At 37.6% G+C, this 24,522-nt stretch overlaps 1 protein-coding gene across 2 annotated transcripts in view; it reads right to left on the bottom strand.

Annotated features, from left to right (window-relative positions):
• The window catches only part of TRIO (trio Rho guanine nucleotide exchange factor), a 304,905-nt gene that overhangs the window by 229,588 nt on the left and 50,795 nt on the right, over positions 1-24,522 (bottom strand). The gene's annotated exons all lie outside the window — the stretch shown is intronic.

Below are 24,522 nucleotides of genomic sequence, written 5' to 3'. Positions count from 1 at the left end.
ACTCTCATGCGTCTTATACTCTGAAAAATATGGTATCATATATAGACTGAACAACGGGAAAGTATGGTGTTGAAAGAATTTAAACTTCCACAATGTTATACTCTTTTTTAAAATGATTGTGATTGGTATTTGACACCAAATAAATTATCTGCAATCTGTATCGGAACTTCAGATTTATGTTGGAGATGTGGACAAGAGAGGCTATTTTATCATGCTTTGTAGATTTGCAAACCAGCTGGAAAACTTTGGATTCAAATACATATATTGATTCAGAAGATTTTAAAGGTTAATATATAATTGAGACCAGAATTCTTTCTCTTAGAACAAAAAAATTGGAAAAAGTCATGGAATTTAAACCTTTTATGTGATACCTATAATTAAATTATTGTATGCATAAAGATGGAATGATCTGGCAATATTTATAACAGAGCAAAAATTGATGAAAATTGCTGAGATGGCTCAATTGATTTGTTTGATTAGCAAAAACTCTTTATGGACTTTTTCTATAAACTATAAAAATGATGATTAAATAAGGTAAATTATTTATAATTGCATACTCTGTAAAGATTGGAATTGTACCTTTTTTTCTTTTAGTTTTTTTCTTTCTGCTCTCTAGTTTTTTCTTTCTTTCTTATTCTGTATTAATCTTATACTATATTAGCAATAGCAATAACATTTAGACTTATATACCGCCTTACAGCGCTTTATAGCCCTCTCCAAGAAATTTACATGGTCAACATATTGTCCCCACCAATTTAGTTCTCATTTTACGCAGCTCAGAAGGATGGAATTGCTGAGTCAAACTTGAGCCTGGTGAGATCTCAGCAGCCAAATTGCAGTCAGCCAACAGTCATCAGAAATAGCCTGCTCTATTACACTCTAACCACTATACTACCATGGCTCATATTAGTTTCTATTAGTTTTATCTTTGTTTTTAAAACTATATACAAATTCATACCAGAAATATTGTATGTAGCAACTTTGCTGCTGCTGCTGCTGCTGCTGCTTCTTCATTTATTTGCTTAATCTGCATTAAGTCAGGACTAATTGATTGAAAAAAAGAAAAACAACAACACTAATCTAAGCTTCCGATGGTGAACACATTATTTTTATTGACTATGTTTTCATCTACGAGTGGCTTGTGAAGAAATTGTCTAATCGAAAAATGGAAGCAGCTATTCAATTGAATAGCATGCCTGTGTTGCCTTATTCCAATTGTGGCATTACTATTCATAGAAACTTATCAAATGATTGACATGATTACTATCATTACTCGTTCTTTTAAGACAGTTGTCAATAAACTTGATCATATTCTACAGAGCAGTTCAGGGTATTCCGGAAGATTAGCAGCTTTGGCAGGAGAACGTGTTGCACCATTTCTGGGCACTCTCTCCACTTTTGGTCTCCACCTGGCACTCAGTACCCAATACCCACCTGTGTCTACTTGTGGATTTTTGCATGAGGCAATGGCTTCGACAAGCTGGCTAAATAAGGTGAGGGTAACTAATAGGTCTTAAACCCATGGTGAGACAGGTGATGACTGTCCCAGCATGTGAAGAGACACTGGCAGATTGAGTGGATGAGACCATTGCAAAGCCCAAGAGGCCTTAGGGTAGTCTCTGCAAATGACATGGAACTTGAAAAGCATGACAAGACACATATGATGTTCTGGTTACCTACTGTAGCTAATTTCATCCTCAGTTGCCTAGATTCAGTCTTGCCACTGGTCTTAGATAGAAATTGGAAAGAGTGAGGAAGATGTGCTGTCACACATCCATTACATTTCATGTCCTAGACTTCACACCATCATCATCATTCTTGGGGGGGAAATATGGAGCAACGGATGAGTGATGAAGCAGCAAGTGTAGATACAATGGAAATTATGGTATACAGCGTTCCCTCGATTTTCACGGTTTCAAACTTCACGAATAGCCTATACCATTTCAAAAAATATTAATTAAAAAGTACTTCGTGGGTTTTTTCTATACCATGATTTTTCCCACCCGATGATGTCATACGTCATCGCCAAACTAATAATTTTTGCAAATAAATAACAAAATAATAATAATTATTGTTAATAAATTGTATTTACTTCCGCATCTCTACTTCGCGGAAATTCGACTTTCGCGGGCGGTCTTGGAACGCATCCCCCGCGAAAATCGAGGGAACACTGTACACATAGATGACTGAGATCTAAGGGCCATTATTTTCACTGACCAAAGCAGCAATGAAATTAGGCATCTGCCTGGGTGATTGAGCAACCCACTTTAGAAATGCACTGCTTACCTCTGTAAAATTAGGAAGAAGCTAGAAAAAGTGCACTAAACGTTGCCTTTCATTCCCTCCTGGTTAGCGTCAAGCCGAAGCCATTTTAGTTGAGTTATTTGGTCTTCCCCTTTTATAGTCTTTTAATGTGCATTCTTTACAGGGAGGGGAAATTGCATGAGAGTTATATGTATGAAGCCATAACAAATTCTTTCTAGATAGTCAAGGTCACCTTTTGTCTTCGCACACCTGCACCTGCACAGAAGATGGGTGGATCCTGCCAGTTGGAGTTTCATCAACACAATGGACTTGGGGGAGTGGGGACAAGGGCTTGAACTTTCAATTGGGTGGAGAAACCACGGATGGGCCAACAAGACTCTGCTAATAAATTGGAACTTTGAGGAATTGCCTCAGATTCTGATTTAATTTTGGATGCTATTTGGAACCCTGACAGTGAGTTTACTACAATTAGTGGAGATCCCATCAATGCTTGAAAAAACACAGAAAAATGCAAGATGATTGATTGATTGATTGGATTTATATGCCGCCCCTCTCCGAGAACTCATCTCACCATTGATACTTGGAATGTGTGCACACTTTTAGGCAATCCTACCACCCAGAGAGAGCAACAGCTTTAGTTACTGGAGAGTTTACAAGAAACAATATTGACATTGAAGTGAGTGAGATTTGTCTTGTCAACAAAGGTCTGCTGACTGAAAGAAGGGGTGGTAATATTTTTTCCTAAAGTGATCAAAAAGGGATGAGTGGAGTTGGAGTTTCCATAAAGGAAACTGGAGTTGGATTTTCCATCAAGAGTTACCTCATTTGGAAATTTGTTATGGAAAATGTGTGAATGACCAGTTCATGACACTCAACTTCCATACAGAATAGAAGTCAAGCAACCCTGATCAGTGTCTACAGAGCGCACAACAGCCAGCCTCAACAAGACAAAATACAGGTTCTATGAAGATCTAGATGCCCTATTATCAGAATTAAATTGTATCAATAAACTGATCTTGCTCAGCAATTTTAATGCAAGTGCAGGGTGTGATTCTGCAGCCTGGCAGAGAGCCATTGGGAGACATGGAGTATATAAGTGTAACAATGCTGGGCTTCTTTTACTGAAGACTAGTGCAACACACAATCTCATTACTAACACAATTGTACACTTCCATACCAGTAACAAGACCTCCTGAATGAACCTCCACTCTAAGTACTGGCATCTTATTGACTATCAATGTCAGCAGAAAACACAGGCAGAATGCCAGAGTAACTAAGTCCATGTGTGATGCTGACGGTTGGAAAGATCACAGGCTCATTGTTTCCAAAATGAAGCTCCATATCAGACTCAAGAAGTGACCAGAAGGAAGCAAGGCCATGAAAATAATTAATGTGGCCAGGCTAAAAGAGCCCCAGCATGATTTCAGCATTGGCTGAAGGCTTAGAATTTAAGCTTGCTGACCTACATCTTGCTGGCAGTGTTGTGGATGACTGACAATGCCTCAGGGATGTTGTCCATTCATCTGCACTGAAGATGCTGGGGCCTTCTACTCGAAAGCAGCATGACTGGTTTGATGAAAATAATAAGGAGATACAGGCATTACATGTTGAAATGTATCATTTTCATCGTGTCTATCAGAACAACTTATCATCAGTTGTCAAAAAAAATGCCTTTACCACCGCTTGTAAAATAATCTAGATTAAATTGAGGGATAGTCTAGATTAAACTAAGTAAAGTTCAAGGTGCCTGGTTGAGCACCAAGGCAGATGAAACACAAAGATATGCTGACAGAAACAACTTGAAACAGTTCTAAGAAGCCCTTAATATGTTCTGAAGATCTCAGTCTCTTAGAAGTTACCCCTTTCTGAGTATAGATTGTACAACTCTCATTATACAAAAAACTCAAATCCTGCAGAGATGGGACAAATAATTGTAACTATCATCAACCATTCATCATCTATTAATGATGTGGCAATGGACAGGATTCCCTAGATCAGTGTTAGCAGTTCCATGGATGAGCCATTGAAATAGACAGAGTTATGGAAGGTGTTGGCCAGCAAGCCAATGGCAAAGTCCCATGCACAGATGTCATACCTGCAAAGATCTACAGTACAGTCAGATTTATAGAAAAAAACATCATTATTCCAGTCTTTTTGGAAGCAAGGATCCATTCCTCAATAACTTAAAAGATGCATTCATTGTATACATCTGCAAAGGGAAGAACAATCAACAAGTATGCAACAACAATTAAGGAATTTTGGTGCTGTCCACTGTAAGAAAAACATTTAGTGAATCATCAAGAACTGGACTTCTTGCCAGAATCAGAGTGTGGTTCCCTCAAAAATTATGAGGCCGTGGGGAAGTTGGGGGGGGGGGGAGAGAGGCATGGCCAAACGCCGTGACGACAGAGATTTCCCCCACCACCACTTCACTGGGGAATCCAGATACCCAGTTCACCTGGGGACCCGGTTCAAGAATAGGAACAGCAGGTGGAAGAAGATACAGAGAATGATGGAAATAAAAGGGAAGAGAACTTTGAAAAATAGACAGTTCAATGATTATACTGAATTTTATTATTATTATTTTATTATTATTTATTAGATTTGTCTCCGAAGATTTTATGATTAGTACACTGGGGTTAACAGTGATTAAAAAAGAATAGGTTGAGGATACACGTATAGGGCATGGCAAACTAGCAGGGGGAAGGGTTTAGGAGAGCTGAAGGAAAATTTATACAACTATTATATACAAAAAAGAAAAAAATAGAGGAGAATAATTTGGGGTTCAATATTACAAGAAAGAAAAATAAGAGGAAGTTAAGATTAAGAGGATGGAAATTTAAAGTAAATGGTTGATTGTTATTTGATCATTATTTGATTACTATATAATGATTTTCTTTTTTTCTACATATAATAAAATACATTTATGAATATATTGGATGTTAACAATCAATATTTTTGATTCGATGAATTAAACCTAAAATTGTTAAATATATGTTGGTATCTTAAGAGGGAAAGAATTTTAGCAATGGATGAAATGAGTTAATCTCTGGAATTTAAATCTAATTTAATTATTCAAATGTAATTAATTATATAATTAAGTGACAATTTTATGAAAATACAATTATATTATAGATTGATATAAACTGGATTTGCTGAATTAAATTTAGAATAATATACTTGTAACACTAGAGAGGAAGACATAGCATAATGAATAATAAATGAAAGAAGCTAATGTGTTCAAGTTTTGGAATTTAAATAATTCCTGCTTTCCACTGTACTGTAAAGTATATTAGTAAGATATAAGGTATAAAACATCCAATATGAATTGATATTTCATTTTTGAAGATAAGTAAATGTGGAATCTTTAGGGGCATTTAGTTACAAGAAAATAGGGAATAAGAAAAGGGAATGGTGAGTAAGGAAATAAGGAAAAGAATGAATCACAACAGCTTAGATCTATTAAGCAAGAGAGAACAATCAGCAGAGAAAGTAAGCAATAGCGTTAAATTTAATTGGAGAATAAAATAATGTGTGTAATACAGGTGACAAAATTAGATAAAGGAGATAGCATGAGATAAATGACATATACCGAGAGTAATAGATATGAAATTTAGAAGTATGAATGATTACACTGGGAACAATTTGTAAAATAATTTCTGTTGAGTTTGATTTTTGAGTTTAATAGTTAATTAGGCATGCTGGTTTCAAAACTGTAGTTAGTTTTCTTCTACCATATCAAGTTTTTTCTCTACACCGTATATGTATAATATAGTTAATTAGGCAACATGAGCAACAAATTGCATTTTTTACATAGCCATCTTGCTAACTTCCCAGAAAATCTTGGTGCAGTCAATGATGAGCAAGATGAGCGATTCCACCAAGATTTGAGGGTCATGGAGACACGGTATCACGATAGATGGGATGTACGGTATCACAATATGATGGCTGATTATTGTTGGGGTATCAAGCAAGAATATCCCGATTAAATATTCCAGAAAAAGCTCCAAGCGAAAATTTTTACCTTAATAATTACTGTTCGATAAAAAACCAACTATTTGTATGAACACAATTAACTTGCAGTAACTATTATAGTCTTTGTATGAATAAAACTATGCTTTGTAAACAGTATATTTGGTAAGTTTTTACTTTCCTTTCCTTTATATGCACAATTTGTATGAGTTTTGAGGGCATCCTGTATCTTAAAAAGTTAACACGAGAGACAAAAACTGTGGTTATTTTTGGATCCAGAGGCCAAAAGTTAGTTGAAGACAAGTCACAGATTTAAGACAACGAAATTGCTGTTCCCCAGTGTTATATTTAGCAGATGATACATGTTTACTAAGTTGTATTGAAGGTATATGATATTGTATGTATGTTTTCAGTGTGGAGAAAAATTTAAAAAATTCTCCCCCCCAAAAAATGAGACTAGTAACATGACTTTTGTGGGGCACCAACTTGTTCACCTCATAAAAGCTTTTGATAATGTCAGTCAACAAGACCTGTGGAGCATCATGTCTAGGTTTGGCTGCCCCACCAAATTCATTCAGATGGTGCACCAGTTCCATAATGGCATGATGGCCACTCTGGTCAGCAAAGAATCTTCTAAGGCATTCCCAGTCACCAATGATATCAAACATGACTTTATGCTTGCACCTACAGTGCTTGGCATGTTGAGTGCCATGCTGAATGATACCTTTCAAGTCAACGTTGTGCTGGAATAAACTTCAAGTACAAAGTGAATGGGATGCTCTTCAATCTGAGGAAATCTCAAACCGCAGTCTGCATTGGTTGCTGATCAGTTTCCGGTCACAATTCAAAGTGTTGGTTATGACCTATAAAGCCCTTCATGGCACCGACCAGAATATCTCCGGGACCACCTTCTGCCACACGAATCCCAGCGACCAGTTAGGTCTCACAGAGTTGGCCTTCTCCGGGTCCCGTCAACTAAACAATGTCATTTGGCGGGACCCAGGGGAAGAGCCTTCTCTGTGGCGGCCCCAACCCTTTGGAACCAACTCCTCCCAGATATCAGAGTTGCCCCCACCCTCCTTGCCTTTCATAAGCTCCTTAAAACCCACCTCTGTTGTCAGGCATGGGGGAATTGAGACTTTCCCTTCCCCCCAGGCTTATAAAATTTATGCATGGTATGTCAGTATGTATGATTGGTTTCTTAAATTGGGTTTTTTTTAATTAACTTAAATATTAGAATTGTTTATATTGTGTTATTATTGTTGTTAGCCGCCCCGAGTATACGGAGGGGGGCAGCATACAAATCTGATTAATAAATAAATAATAAATAAAACTATCCTGTTGCATGAATTTTCAGGATGCTTGTAATATAAGCCCGAACCCCCAAAATGAGCCTGAGTTAAGATTGTCAGTCAAAGGGACACATTTAACACCCATATTTCTCCGAAAATAAGCCCTATCTGGAAAATAAGTTCTAATGCATCAGACTCGGTCTTCGTTTTGGGGAAACACGCTGTTACTAAAGTAAAGGAAACCGTTCTGGGAGACTTCCTCTTTGCCAATAATTATACTCCAAATGCTGGCTCAGAGTCAGAGATGCAAGTCTATACTGACTCATCTCTGGCTCTGAGCCCGCATTAGAAATATAATTTACTTTGGATGCTGGCTCAGAGTAAACAAATTCTCTGTGGCATGTGACAATTCTGGATTCACCAATTAGATTGCTCCTCGTTTGTCGCATACCGAAGGCAGTGGACCAATTCAATTATCCTAGTAGCACCCTCTCCTGAGTAATGACAATGATACAGGTTAACTGCAGATCGTGTAGAATGCAGCTGCGAGAGCTATCATGGGCTTTCCTAAATATGCCCATGTTACTCCAACACTCCGCAGTCTGCATTGGTTGCCGATCAGTTTCCAGTCACAATTCAAAGTGTTGGTCATTACCTATAAAGCCCTTCATGGCACTGGACCAGGATATCTGCGAGACCGCCTTCTGCCGCACGAATCCCAGCGACCGATTAGGTCCCACAGAGTTGGTCTTCTCCGAGTCCCGTCGACTAAACAATGTCATCTGGCGGGACCCAGGGGAAGAGCCTTCTCTGTGGCGGCTCTGACCGTCTGGAATCAGCTCCCTCCAGAGATCAGAACTGCCATTACCCACCTTGCCTTTCGTAAACTCCTTAAAACCCACCTCTGTCGTCAAGCGTGGGGGAACTGAGACATTTCCCCCTGCCTATGTAGTTTTTGTGCATTATATGATTGTATGTATGTTTTTTTATATTGGGGTCCCTTGCTTTTAGATTTTTAAATGTACAATTGTTATTTTAGCTTCTAATTATTAGATTTGTCATTATATATTGTTTTTATCACTGTTGTGAGCCGCCCCGAGTCTGCGGAGAGGGGCGGCATACAAATCTAATAAATAAATAAAATAAATAAATAAATAAAAGTAAGTTTGGCTTTCAGTAGACTGAACTTCACTCTGTGGTAATATCAAGAAATTAATCCAGCAACAAAACTACAAATGTAGAGAACAATCATACTCATTAAGTTTTGTATGTTGTGAATGATGGATTTTGTATCAAAGGCATGTAAGACAGATCAACCATTTTCACATGACATCTTTCGCGAATACCCATGACCTATGGGTTGTTGTTGTTGTCCTTTGCAAAATTTTATACACACACACACACATACACACAGATACATACATATGCACATACAAACACCATTACCCAAGTACTTGTTTCATTCATCAATGGACCACCACTCACATTTATTTGGAAACTTAGCTACTTATGGCATATCACATCTAACATATGTTAACTGCTCAGCATAATGAAGCCTACATTAATATAGGCTGCTTCTTTAGTTGGAAAGTTGATACATTTCTATATAAGTATGAACAGCATATAAATAATACCAACTGCATTATTCAAATATTAAGAATGTTTAATAAGCTTAGTCTTTTATATCTAAATCATGCTTATGGCTCTTATAAATATTTGCTTATCAATGATGAAACTCACTGCTAAAAAAATCCTAGTTAAAATAATAAAACACAAGCCAGTTTAAAATTTCATAATTTAAAAATTATTTAATGCTAGGCAAACTCAGCCAGTTTAGCATAAGCCATTAACCTAGTTAAAGCTGATTCCTGTTTAATTTGGATTACTTTCCCATTCTTTCTGCTTGTATTTCTTTTGACAAGTAAACACTGTCATACAGTATTTTTCCACATTGCTGTGTACTGGACAGTTCTGCTTTCATACCCAATTCCTATCACCCCAGCCAAAAAAATATGCTTCTATATGTATATGCTTCTCCTGTATGTGTTCATCCAGGACTCCATCATTAGTTTGCTGAACAGTTTTCTTTTAAAGACTACTACCATGTAGTCTTTGACAATGATTGCTTTTAATCCTCTATAAATACCAAACTAATTCACAGTTTAGCAGGGCAGGGTCAAAGCTTGGAGGAGTGGAAGAACGGAGCTCCAATTTAGTATCAAAACACTGCAAACAACTCCACGTAGTTTCAATCTGAGAACTGTAAATGAATTTAAACAGACCTTTAAACTAAAGACCTGCCAACTTGTGGAGCATAGTTCCACACAGAGAAACTATTGACATGCACATTGGATTACAAACAAGAAAAATGAAGGGTGAAAAAAGAGCATCCTTAACTGCTAAAATTATACATGTTAATAAAATTTATTTATTTAAATATGCATTTTCTCAAAATTGGGTCCAACACTTAATTTGATATAAATACTTTTCTCCAGACTAGGTTTCAGTAATCATTAATATTCCCAAGCATGAAATAGATTACTTAGTGGCTTATTACTCCAGAACAGTGTTGCAATTTGTGTTTACCCATATGTAGCATTCCAATGGTATTATTCAGTGTTTTGCTCATGAAAAAACATGTGCGTGTACTTTTACAGTGTTTCATTATTATACTTAAGAATCATTTTAAATCTGATTTATAGTAATTGTAGGAAGCACCGCTGTAAAATCCTTCCAGCAAACTTGAACAACACTAAAATTAACGGTTGGAATAGCAGTTGCCAAAATCTTCAGGTTAATTTGAATATTAATCACATAAATCTTGATTAGAGAAAGCAGTCAGAGCCAAGTTAGTTTTATTCAGCAGCCTCATACAGATTTCTATATGCACCTCGTTTAAAAGAACTGGGAAGCAGATGAAAAAGAGAAGGAAGCATTAACATACTGCATGTACTATATTAGCCAATAAAAATAAAGGAAGTTATCTGAGTATCACAAAGTTTAATCAAGCTTCTTATATTTCTTGATTCTCACAATCCAACATACTTCCTTAATATACACCACTTGCCATTTAAATCAACCAAAATGTGGTATGCCTGTGTGTTTACTAGAATAATCAAATTCTAAGTACCATACATTTTCAAATTAGGGTGTTTTCTCCTCCCCTACCCGAGCCAAATAACTTTTAGCAGGGCTGAAAGTTCGTTAACATCTGTTTATTCTCCTACTACATCTCATTTCTCTCTGCCAAAGCAAATTCCTGGTGCTTGTTTTCAGCAGCAATTATAAACTAATTGTTCATACTTTTTGAAATTCATTTCCAAGTGAAAGAAAACAGTCAAATTTCTTGACCATGATTTAAATGTGATTACATATGTAGAAAGCATTTAATCAGTTGGTGTGTTTACATGTCATGACTAGCCATACATGTATGTATTTCCCAAACTTAACTGGGCAAGGATGCAAATACAGTTCGCGAGTTCGAACTTTGCGAGTAGCCTATAGCACGGTTTTTCAAAAAATATTAATTAAAAAATATTTAGCGGGTTTTTTTCTATACCACGGTTTTTCCTGCCCGATGACATCATATGTCATCACCAAACTAATAATTTTTGCAAAAAAATAACAAAAAAAATAATTATTGTTAATAAATAATTATGTTTATAAATATCAGGCTCACTAAGTGTCTTATTCAATGGTGAATACCAGTAATAATGATGATGAGTAAATGGCTGTTAAGATATTGGGAAATGGTAATTTAGGGGTTTAAAGTGTTACGGGATGGCTTGTGATACTGTCCATAGCCAAAAATGGTGTATTTACTTCCGCATCTCTACTTCGCGGAAATTCGACTTTCGCGGGCGGTCTTGGAACACACACCCCGTGGAAATCAAGGGAACACTGTATGGCTTTTTCAGAGATTTGTCCTGAAAATTTTGGTTCCTATAATGGTCATGGTCTCAACATTAAATATGGTGATCATCTTGAGATGGCTATGACCAGAGCTTTCTATTTGGTGTGATGGGAGTTTAAATGTTTGTGTAGGAAATTAGGCTAGATGAACTTGCTTAGTATCCCATCTGGCTGTCATTTTTTTACCTACTCAAGGTATCTTCAATGGAAGTGGTGAATCAATTAAAATGGTCTATCGCAGATATCTTATGAATTATGGTAGCTTCCAGAGGACAGTTGGATGTACCCTTTCTAGTTTCTCAGCATCGTTTTTGTACTATGATGACCAGGCACTACACCTTTATCGGTTCTTTTAGCCGCTATGGCACATTGCTTGTTCAGTTTCATGTATGTATGTATTTGATTTATATAGTCACCCATTTCAGATATGTGTCTCTAGGCAGCTTACAATAAAAAAATACAATCTATAATATAAAAACACATAATCAAGCAATGAAAAACAATCATCAACCTAGCTAGAAGATGGCTCTGTCACAGGCCTGAGTTCCCAGGCTTGGGCATAAAACCAAATGTTGAAGGTCTTGTGAAAAACCTACTGAGTCGGACCTCATCTGATCTCAGAAGGAACGATGCCACAAATAACTCTTCTTCTGGACCTCTTTATATGATGTTTCCTGGAACAATTCCCTACCAGATTGGATAGAAAAACTGGGGACAAATAAGTAACACAGTCCCAAGCCATGAACAGCTTTAAAGGACACAAGAAATTTGAACTGTACCCAGAATTACACTGAAACCAATACATTTTATTTATTTATTAAATGTATATTAAACACTGCCTATCTCACAGATCTTTCTTGCAATATTACTGTTAATATGGACAGTATCCTTTTTTACAGATTTATTACGATTCACGGATCTCAAATGCTCACTTGTGACAATGCCATTGTAGGTAGCAACACAAGCAGCATATTCCATTACATAAAATTCACCCATTATCATGATTATAGCTTCGTATACTTAGCTGTTTTCTTTTTTTGCGATGTTCTGTTGAATTCACTGGTCAATGAATGCAATACCTATAAAGATTATCTGATTCTTTTGAGCTAATAATAGTACTGTATTTCTGTCATGACATCTGTCCTACCAAGTTTTGGTTATACCTACAATATAATGTTTGCCCCCTATACTACTAGGATTTCAAATTCTTCCTGTTTGTTGCCCATACTCTGTGCACTGGTGCCCAGATATCTAATATCTTGCATAATGCCCTGAAGTTTCTCTGTTAAATGACTGGTATATTCTAAAGTAGTCATTACTTCTTACACCTTTCCTGTTTGCTATTGCCTTTGGTTTTACATTTTGGTTATGGTTCTAGGTAATTATCTCCTTTCTACTTCAGATTTAATTAAAAACCTTTCAGGTGACCTTAGCAAGATGTCTTCTTTCCAATATTTTCATATGTAGCCCACTTCTTGCCAGAAGTCCTTCCTGCAAGTGTTGAAAACTGTGGCCGAGGAATGCAAAGTTTTCTCAATGACACCTTCTCTTGAGCCAGGACATTACTTTCAGAATCCTCTGCTATTTCCTCAGGCTATGACTATTACTTGAGATAATGGTTGAAAACACTGTCCGTATCCAACTCTTTTTCTCTCCTGTACAACTTCCTCCCAAATCTTTTTCTGGTAGTGTCACTTCATCAACATAAAACAGAAGAGATAGTGGTCATGATTTTAGGTGTCATCTTCTCTGTCTGATCTTGTATCCTGCCACGTAGGAGACAACATGCTTCCTTTGATAACATCTTTTGTCTGCAGACTGCTGACTCTTACTCTCACCATCACGCAATTTCCTCTTTCGAGGGAGTTGCTTGTCTCTGTTACCTTCTGACCTTTTCTCCTACCTGTTACTGAGGTGCTAGGTGAAATCTCTTCTCCGTCTCTTCCTCCAGATGGACTGCCTAAAATTGATTCTGTAACTTCTCTTGGTTCATTTGGTCCTCTGAGTTACAGGCTGACATGTGTCTTCCCCAAAGGCTCTTGCTTTCTCTTTGGTCTTCCTTCCTTTGTTGTTGGGTTTTTTTAAAAAAAATTCTTCTGCCTTGCTCAAAAACTTCTTATCTTCCCTGATAAGTCTCAGTGTGTGGCCAAGCTGGCCTTCAGCCCCTCCTCTTTCCCCTCCAGCAAACAATGGGTTTGCAATTGGAATCCTCTTCAGATAGGAGTACAAACATAGCATAATTGTTGCATCTATAATGTCTATATATCTCTTGGAGATTTTTCAGATTTGAACAGGTGCTACATTGACTTTTAATAGGTTTTAGTTCAAGTGCTGGCTTTATAGCTCCCAGGCTTCTTCAGGTTTGCTTCATCCAGTTGAAACCATCTTGTTGTCCAGGGCACTTGTTCAGGTTGGAGAAGTCATCACTCACATAAGTAAGATTAAACAGCTTTGTCCCCGTCTACTGTTGGCACCTACCCAAAAATCAATCCAAAGATTATTAAAATAAACAACTTCTGGAGGGCCTTTATCTGCAGCCTGTTGCCTTGTTGCCAATACTTTCATATTATTACTTCAATAGTGTTGTTTTTATGTTTGGATTAATTTCATTTTATTTTGGGGTGTATTTCTAAATAGTCATTAGTTGTTTTGATTTGTCAAGAGAAAGAGAGAAAATCAGCAATGATTCGGATATATGCAACTGGGAACATTCATATCAACTATCTTTGAACAGGATGAGGTATGCCTAATGGAAACATGTCTCACCACTTTTATTTATTTTAAGTGATGTCTCAGGGATTTTCCCAAAGTACATATGCCACTATTTTTTCCTGCCACGTGTCCGTGAAATTGCCTTTTGTCCTCACAAATGAGGAAGCCTTAAAGTCATCTTTAAGTAGCTTAATAGCAATAGCACTTAGACTTATATACCACTTCATACTGCTTTACAGCCCTCTCTAAGAGCTTTACAGAGTCAGCATATTGCCCCCAACCATCTGGGTCCTCACTTTACCCACTTTGGAAGGATGGAAGGCTGAGTCAACCTTGAGCTGGTGAGAATCAAACTGCCAAAACGCTGGTAGTCAGCAGATTTAACATCTAATACTACATTCTAACCACTGCACACCACCACCCTCTTAAATCAGGGTCTTTCTCCTATTACACTGTCCAAATTTACAACATTACTTCTCTTTTGTCACCTATGACTTTGGAGGCAAATCAAGCAAGTGACTTAGAAAAAGAGATAACCGAATGAAATTGGGAACAGAGCAAGAATAAAATTGAGAACAGAGATAGCAAGTGCCATGTTGTACAGCTTTCTGCTGAGAGATTGTTTAATTGAATTGTCATATTTATATGGCAGGGTGGCAGAAAAAGATTTAAACTCAGCATTCCCTAAATAATCAGTACACTGCCCTTGGTCAACATTCGTCTATTTTAGGCTCAAGCAAAAATAAACTCTTTTTTTATCTTCTATAGGCCAATACAACAAGTAAGTTAGTTCTGGCCCCACAATCTTTCACTATGAAAATGCTAAGAACAGGATCTGAGTCAGTGGTATAATGACTCATCTATGGCATATGGCATTCTCCACCTAAGCACTGACAGATGACCTTGACCAGTACAAAAGCTTTTCCTGAGGGTAGTGATAGGTTGCAAATTATGCAGTAGGAAACCAATTTGAACAGTGCAGTACAGAGTCTTCGGAGAGGGGCGGCATACAAATCTAATAAATTATTATTATTATTAATACGGTAGTATAAACATATTTCAAATAAAATTTTTAAAATCATAGTTCATATCAAGGAGGGTATTTATTGCTCTACTTTTTAGTAAAAGCTGATAGTTGCTCTCCTGCGCAGCAACATTCCAATGATTTTAGTACAATGACTTTTCAAAACTCAATATACCGTATATACTCGAGTATAAGTCGAGATTTTCTGCACAAAAAATGTGCCGAAAAATCCAGCCTCGACTTATACTAAAGTCACTGACTTTCACTGACCTGAAAACGGCCCTGCAGCATTTTCCAAAGCTCCACAGTTCCGAAGTGAAAGGCAGGAAGGAAAGAAACCTCATGGCTGGCAACACGTGGTTTTTTCTTCTTCTTCATGGCAATACCCCTCAGCTACCTGATTAGCAGCAGGCTGAACCAATCACAGATCCTCCTCTATACAGAAAGGAGGCACTGAGAGAGCTATCTGATTGGCAGCAGGCTGTACCAATCACAGATCCTCCTCTACAGGAAGCACTGGGGGAAGGGGCGGGAGGGTTGAAGAGTCTTTCAGAAGGAAGGAACCATGGCTTCCTCTTCTGATCAAGCCAACAACAATATTTTACAAGTAAATAAAATGTACAAGTAAAATGTAAGTTACCCATTTAAATTTGATTAACAGGATTTGTTATTTTGTAAGAAATGGTTGCTTCAAGTGGGGATAATTCTGTGTAATTAAACTTTTTCTTCCAACTATACTTATACCCAAGAGGATTGCTAATGCTGACTTGTTTAAAACAATACAAAGGTTAGGATAATATTATTAATAGTATGAATTTTGTCATTAATCATTTGTTCTACATAATTAATATGAATAGATTTACCTTTTTTAAGAGTATGGTTTCTCCTTATGCAAGATAAATATCATGTAGAAGAAAGATTTTACAATTAATGATTGAGTAACCCCCTATTGTTATTTATTGATCTATTGAGATAGTAATGATTTTAACTTATGGAAGATGTTTTAGATGGAAAATCTGAATATTTATTATATGGAAGTTTGATTTAAGCAATTGTTTTGAAAGAATATATGAAATCCCAATTATTAAGAAAATTATAATGATATTGTAATGAAGATTAAGATAACAGGTTTTAAGATTAAGATAACATTCCTAAAGATATTTTAAGAGGGTTTTGGAAATTAGAAAAAGAAAGATTTTGGAAGGGGAGGAAGAAAGATGCAAGAAATAAAAAACATTTTGGAAGGAAAAAAGTTACGTAATAATACAGTGGTACCTCGAGATACGAGTTTAATTCGTTCCGGACCTGGGCTCTTAAGTCGAGCAGCTCTTATCTCGAACGACTTTTCCCCATAGGAATTAATGTAAATAATTTTAATTGGTTCCAGCCCTCAAAAAACTCACAAAGTTAGTCTAAATTATGCAGAAAGACATGTTTTTAATGAAGAAATGTACATGTACATATAAATGAATAATGAAGTTTCTTTCACTTAACTTGTAAACTTTCTTAAACTTTTAAATTTACATATGTTCAACTTCTCTGCCACCCAATCCTGTAGGACAGAGGTCCCCAACCCTTTTTGCACCAGGGACCGGCTTTAAGCGATCAAGAGAGGAATGGGTGAATGAATGGACGGAGGGTGGGAAGGAAGGAAGGAAAGAGGGAAGGGACAGGAACAGAGGAAGGAAGCAAGGAAACTTATGAAAGGGGAGAGTAAGAGAGGAATGAGTGAAGGGAGGGAGGGAAGAAGGTGGGAAGGAGAAAGAAAAGAAGAAATAGAGGAAGGGAAGGTAAAAGAGAGAAAGAAAAAGAGCAAGAAAGAAAGCTGCAAGCACCCCCCCGAGCCCCCCAGGCCAGCTGCAACCTTTTAAAACACGCGCGCCGCTTCGCAGCTGTCTCCTGAAGCCGAACGCAGAAGTTAGTGTTTGGCTTCAGGAGACAGCTCCTTGGCGCTTGTATCTCGAATTTGGGCTTGTAAGTAGAACAAAAATATCTCTCCCCTCCCAGCTCTTATCTCGAGTTGCTCTTAAGTAGAGCAGCTCTTATGTCGGGGTTCCACTGTAATAACAACAGGGTTGGAAGGGACCTTGGAGGTCTTCTAGTCCAACCCCTTGCCTAGGCAGGAAACACTACACTACTCCAGACAAATGGGTATCCAACATCTTCTTAGAAACTTCCAGTGTTGGAGCATTCACAACTTCCGGTGGCAGGCTGTTCCACAGATTCATTGTTCCAACTGTCAGGAATTTTCTCCTTAGTTCTAAGTTGCTTCTCTCCTTGTTTAGTTTCCACCCATTGCTTCTTGTTCTGCCCTCAGGTGCTTTGGAGAATAGGTTGACTCTCTTTGTGGCAAATCCTGAGATATTGGAAGAATGCTATCATGTCTCCCCTGGTCCTTTTTTTTCATTAAACTAGATGTAACCAGTTCTTGCAACCGTTCTTCATACGGTTTTTTTTAATTCTTCTACAAAAACAATTTTAAGAAGCTACAATAGAAGAATATTCAATTTTTATAAGTTGCCAGTAGCCACTGTATTTCCCACCCTGGGCTTATATTCAAGTCAATAAGTTTTCCCAGTTTTTGTGGCAAAAGTAGGGGTCTCGGCTTATACTCGGGCCGACTTATACTCAAGTATATACGGTATATATTTACAGTATATAGGCTACAAGTTTCAGTTTGTATGTTTGGGACAAATAAACAGAACATGCCAAGACACTGAACCATAACGCCCAACCAGTCTCTCTGGTCCATCCTTGCTACTCTTTAATAACAATGCAGTGTTCCAATAGTTGCCTCTCTTGGTGTATGAACTTGGGTTTCAGCTTCCATTTCAAAGAACAAAATCAGCCAGATGGTTGCTAAAACCACTGTTTCTGTAATTTGAAAGCAGCCACACAATGCATGTGAGTATGATAGTGTAATTGGGAGGAGCAATGATTTTATTTCTTTTATACATCACATTTTAAACTGCTGAAAACCAGCAACTTAGCTTCTGCCCATTGTTGTAGAAGGGGACGCAATTGCCCTAAATAGTGGACTAATGCATTTATTCCCGTATCAACAAGTTATTGTGACTCATACTTCATGTCATCAGATGCATGGAATATCATCTTGAGAATGGAAAATTAAATATATACGTACAGCTGTTGTTGATCAGTATAGAGGAGAGGAATGGTAAAAAGAGAGGTCAAAGACAGAATTACCTTTAGTGACTATAAATGAAAGAGTGGTTACTCATGACACAGGCATTTCTGCTCTGGTAAACTGGTTCTACATATATGGTGTTTAATCCTTGAGAAATGGTTTTAAATTTCCAAATGAATTCTAGCACAGTTGTTTCTCAATGAAATAGTGCTTAGTTCTTTCTCAACAATATTGCCCAATTCCTTTTAACCATAGTTAATGGCTCATGAGTGTTTAGTCTGCACAGTACAAAATTAAATTAAAATATCTAGGAGATCCAGTTCGTGGCAGTGGTTTAAATCATCAGGTTAGAAACTGGGAGACTATGAGCTAGTGTTACCTTAGCACCAACCCAGTTGGGTGATCTTGGACCAATCATTCTCTCATAGCCCTAGAATATAGATAACAGCAAATTTAATCTGAAATTGTTACTAAGAAAACGTCTGGGATTTGAGAGGGGCATGGCCAAGCACCGTGGCTACACGGAGTTCCCCTAATTCCGCAGGGGAACCCAGATATCCATGTCACCTGGGGATCTAGTTCAAATAGAACCAGGTCAGAACCATGCTGGTCGGGCAGTAAAGAAGTGGGATATCGCCAGCAATCTGGAAGGGGGCGGCAAATCCCCCAGAGAGCCGATATATAGCCCACAACTGGTGGCAGCAGAAAACGACTTGCAAATGCCATCTAATCCGCGGCGGCCACGAACGGACTGACTGATTGACCTGAAGATTGGAAGTCATCTGGAAAGGAAAGGAACTTAAGCAAAGGGCTGGAGGAAAAGAAGAAAAGCAGAAGTTTAATTGGTGAGTCATTTTGCCAGAGAAGAAATCTTAAATTCTTTTTTTAAGCTTAAAATGGGGACAAAGTACTGAAAAAATTATGACGTGGCTAATTGGCAAGTAGAAGATTTTAGATAAGCAATTCAGAAGGCAGTAATTAAAGTTCAGTGTTGGAGAACTCAGAATTTTGAATTAACTATGAATTAAGAAAATATTGGATCTAATTTGTATTTACTTATACCGATTTAAAATATATAAAGACATTGAACAAAAGGAAAAGATCTATGGGATAAAGCAAGAGTACCACCTGCTGGCTGTTCACTAGTGGTCATTTACCCAGCTGCTGACCCTGAACTGAGAGTTTATCTTGGACAGTATGAAGCGACAGGTATCCTGTCTTTGTTATAAAAAAGAGTTTCCATCTGCTGGTTGAAAGAACTTTGAATAAACTTTAAAAAGGCTAAACATTAAATACTAAAATGGTTACTCTATTCGGCACAGAAAAAAGTAACAGGTAGGATAGACATTCTTAGACAGCTGGATTTACTACAAAGACTTTTGAATTACGACAACACGGAAGTGAGTGAATATGGGAAGTTTGCAGTTTTCTTTAAAGACTATTGTGAAGATTTAAGGATTTATTTTATGGAGTTTAAAGAGGGAATTAGAAAAGCAAAAATAGAAAGTACTGGATAACAATGAGGTTTCTAATAAGGAAAACAATAAGGACAATAACAAGGACTTTGAAAATACGATGGCAGGAAATGCAAAGCAAAGAGCTGGCAAGGAAGAGAAATTGGAAGAGGAAGAGCAGATGGAAGAAGACACAGAGAATTATAGAGACAATGAATGAAATGTACTAATGTTTTATAAATTGATCTAAACCTTACTTGATTAAGTTTAAAATTTGTAAATATTTATATGTGGTATTAGAAGATACAAATACAAGTAAAGTAAATGAAATGTCTTAATTTGTATAAATAAGGGTTGTGCCTAAGTGCACCAGTGTGCCTTCCATCCCCTGTCCTAATGTTTCTCTTTTATTAGTATCATGCATATAAACATTGTTATATCTTTGTATACCACCAATATGTACTTGACAAAACAACAATAAAATAATAATAAGATCTATGGAATCTGAATGATTATTATTTTTGAATATATTAATATTGATATTGAATATGCTTCTTAGTTAAATAATTTGATGTTAAACATTTGATTATAACTACTTACAAAATTAGGTGGCAATTTTTCTTGGAAAATATTTAAATTTAAATTGGATTTGGATTAAATTAAAAATTAGTGAATATATATTTGTACCATCAGTGGGAAGATAAATTATGATGTAAAATGTTAGATAGATTATCAATTTGAAATAGTATATAAACATAGAAACATAGAAGTCTGACGGCAGAAAAAGACCTCATGGTCCATCTAGTCTGCCCTTATACTATTTTCTGTATTTTATCTTAGGATGGATATATGTTTATCCCAGGCATGTTTAAATTCAGTTACTGTGGATCTATCTACCACGTCTGCTGGAAGTTTGTTCCAAGGATCTACTACTCTTTCAGTAAAATAATATTTTCTCATATTGCTTTTGATCTTTCCCCCAACTAACTTCAGATTGTGTCCTCTTGTTCTTGTGTTCACTTTCCTATTAAAAACACTTCCCTCCTGGACCTTATTTAACCCTTTAATATATTTAAATGTTTCGATCATGTCCCCCCTTTTCCTTCTGTCCTCCAGACTATACAGATTGAGTTCATTAAGACTTTCCTGATACGTTTTATGCTTAAGACCTTCCACCATTCTTGTAGCCCGTCTTTGGACCCGTTCAATTTTGTCAATATCTTTTTGTAGGTGAGGTCTCCAGAACTGAACACAGTATTCCAAATGTGGTCTCACCAGCATTCTATATAGCGGGATCATAATCTCCCTCTTCCTGCTTGTTATACCTCTAGCTATGCAGCCAAGCATCCTACTTGCTTTCCCTACCGCCTGGCTGCACTGTTCACCCATTTTGAGACTGTCAGAAATCACTAGCCCTAAATCCTTTTCTTCTGAAGTTTTTGCTAACACAGAACTGCCAATACAATACTCAGATTGAGGATTCCTTTTCCCCAAGTGCATTATTTTACATTTGGAAACATTAAACTGCAGTTTCCATTGCTTTGACCATTTATCTAGTAAAGCTAAATCATTTACCATATTACAGACGCCTCCAGGAATATCAACCCTATTGCACACTTTAGAGTCATCGGCAAATAGGCAAACCTTCCCTACCAAACCTTCCCCTATGTCACTCACAAACATATTAAAAAGAATAGGACCCAGAACAGACCCTTGTGGCACACCGCTTGTAACCTGACTCTGCTCAAAAAACTCGCCGTTAACAATAACTCTCTGATGTCTACACTTCAGCCAGCTGCAAATCCATTGAACTATCCAGGGATTAAGTCCAATCTTCACTAATTTATCTATCAGCTCTTTATGTGGAACCGTATCAAAGGCTTTGCTGAAGTCCAGGTAGGCAATATCCACGGAACCACCTTCATCCAACACCTTTGTGACATAGTCAAAGAAATCAATGAGATTAGTCTGACATGATTTGCCTTCAGTAAAGCCATGCTGATTTGGGTCTAATAAGTTATTGGTTTTTAGGTGCTGATTTATCCTCTTTTTGAGTAGAGTCTCCATCATTTTAACTACCACTGATGTCAAGCTAACTGGCCTGTAGTTACCAGCTTCTTCTCTACTGCCCTTCTTGTGGATAGGCACAACACTGGCCATTCTCCAATCCTCAGGAACTTCTCCTGTTAACAAGGATTGGTTAAACAAATCAGTCAGGGGGGTAGCAATGACAGATCTGAGTTCTTTAAGAACTCTGGGGTGGATGCCATCTGGACCCATTGCCTTATTTATCTTTAATCGTTCAAGTTCTTCTAAGACATCGGCTTCTATGATCACTGGAGCTGAATCTGTACAGCTGGAAGCAATGTTATATCCCTCTATGGTATTATTTTGTAAGGTGTCTTTTGAGAAAACTGAACAGAAGTAGCTATTGAAATGATCAGCGATCTCCTTATTCCCATTAATGCATGTATTATTCCCGGTACTAAGCTTCGTGATGCCGCAGTTTTTCTTCTTATTATCACTAATATATCTGAAGAAGGTTTTATCCCCCTTCTTTACAGATTTGGCAATTTCTTCCTCTTTTGAGGCTTTAGCAGCATATATTATCTGTTTCGCCTCCTTCTGTCTCATTTTATATACCTCCCTATCAGCTATACTTCCAGACTCTCTATACCTCCTATAGGCAGCCTTTTTTTCATTGACTATAGCCCTTACATCATTGCTAAACCATAGCGGTTTCTTCTTCCTTTTACCTTTAGTTATTTGTCTTACATACAGTCCAGTGGCTTTTAATACAATCCACTGGGTGCTCGCTCCTGCCATTTTATCCCTCCCCTTTAATTCATTATCTAAATATTCCCCCATTGCATTAAAATTTGTTTTTCTGAAATCCAATACTTTGGTTGCATTATAGGATTGCTCACAATGAGTTTTTACATCAAACCACAAACATAGATGGTCACTGCAACCTAAATTTTCTCCCACCTTGACCTCTGAAACCCAATTCCCATTCGTAAAAACTAAATCTAGAATATTCTCCCCTCTAGTTGGTGTCTTAACCAGCTGTGCCAGAGCTGCTCCTGTAAAGGCCTCTACTATATTCTTACTTTTGCATGTAAGGGTACTGGGGATATTCCAGTCAACATCAGGCATGTTGAAATCACCCATAACCACAATATCTCCCTTTACTGCCATTTGGGTAATTTCATCCACCATCTTGTTGTCATATTCCTCAGATTGCCCTGGAGGCCTATAGATCACCCCAATTCTAATGACAGAACCTTCCTTATTTTGCATGCAAATCCAGAGAGTCTCCAGATCTTGCCATGTATTTTGAATTAGTGTTGTTTTTAGACTTTCTTTAACATAAATGGCTACTCCACCTCCCCTTCTCTCTATTCTATCCTTCCTATGCAGTGTATATCCTGGTATGGATATTTCCCATTCATTAGAATCCTTAAACCATGTCTCAGTTATGGCAACCAGATCCAAATTATCTCTAGATATTATGGCCATTAAACAATTTATAACTTGATGTTTAATAGTAAATACTTTATAAGTAAATTTGGAATTTTTAGGGGATAGGGGCTTTTAATTATGAGAAAAATAGAGAGCAATGAAAAAAACAAACAATGAACATGAAAACAAGGATGAGAAGTGTTCTGTCTGGGTGCCCCCAGACTTCAACACCAACTGGAAAAAGCAGCCAGACACGCTGGTAAAAGCAAAGGCACTTTATAGTTTGAAAAATAAACACAGAGAAAACCCTGTTCTTCCCAACAGGCAGGCTATGAGGCTTCACAGCAAAGTCCTGACGGCCCAACAATACAGCAGACTTCTTGCTGGCACACACACACCACTGTAGAGAATAAGACCCACGCCTTTCCCCCCAAGGTTTCAGCCTTCAAGGCCACAAGCCAGAATCAGAGACGCCAAAGATCACAGCCAGGTCCCAGGACTCCCAAAGATAATACTCCACAATACAGGAAGGGTGGGTCTGCCTTTTCAGCCTTTCTGGGAAGAACCACACCCAAACCCAGCTGTTACCTATTTAGGACTGGAAGTACCTGGCTAATTGTCCCCTTCATTGTGCTGCTCTTCTCTGCCTGTGATCGATGATGGCTTAAGCATTTTCATCTAAGGACTCCAGGCTGCTTGCTGGGGAGAGCTCCACCCCGGGGGATTCTGGCTGTTCTCCCGCTCCCTCGGCCTGATATTCCTCCTCCCCTTCTGCCTGGGCCTCCTCCTCCTCCTCCTGTTCCTCATCCTCCCCCTCTGAGCAGGGAGCCGGCAGAGGTTCAGCCGTTCCCTGAGGAGCCTCAGACGGAATCACAACAAGAAGGAAGTACTATGGCCTAGAATTAAGAAATTTGAGATATAATAGCAGTAAACTTACTTGGAAGACGATTTATGTATCTGGATGATTAAACCAGATAAAGGAGGCAGCAAGAGTTAAATAATATATAACAAAGGTAAAGATATAATAGAATGGATATGCAATTTTCTTTTTTAAAAAATTGTATTTAAAAGATGATATACAGTGGTACCTCTACTTACGAACTTAATTCGTTGCGTGACCAGGTTCTTAAGTAGAAAAGTTTGTAAGAAGAAGCAATTTTTCCCATAGGAATCAATGTAAAAGAATGCATGTGATTGGGGAAACTACAGGGAGGGTGGAGGCTCTGTTTCCTCCCAGGAGATTCCTAAAGAGGCCTCACAGAAGCTTCTCCCTGCCTTTTCCAG

This window comes from Erythrolamprus reginae, chromosome 3, assembly GCF_031021105.1.
Source record: "Erythrolamprus reginae isolate rEryReg1 chromosome 3, rEryReg1.hap1, whole genome shotgun sequence".
NCBI classification, from domain to species: Eukaryota; Metazoa; Chordata; class Lepidosauria; order Squamata; family Dipsadidae; genus Erythrolamprus; species Erythrolamprus reginae.
This window is presented reverse-complemented; position numbering and strand designations above follow the sequence as displayed.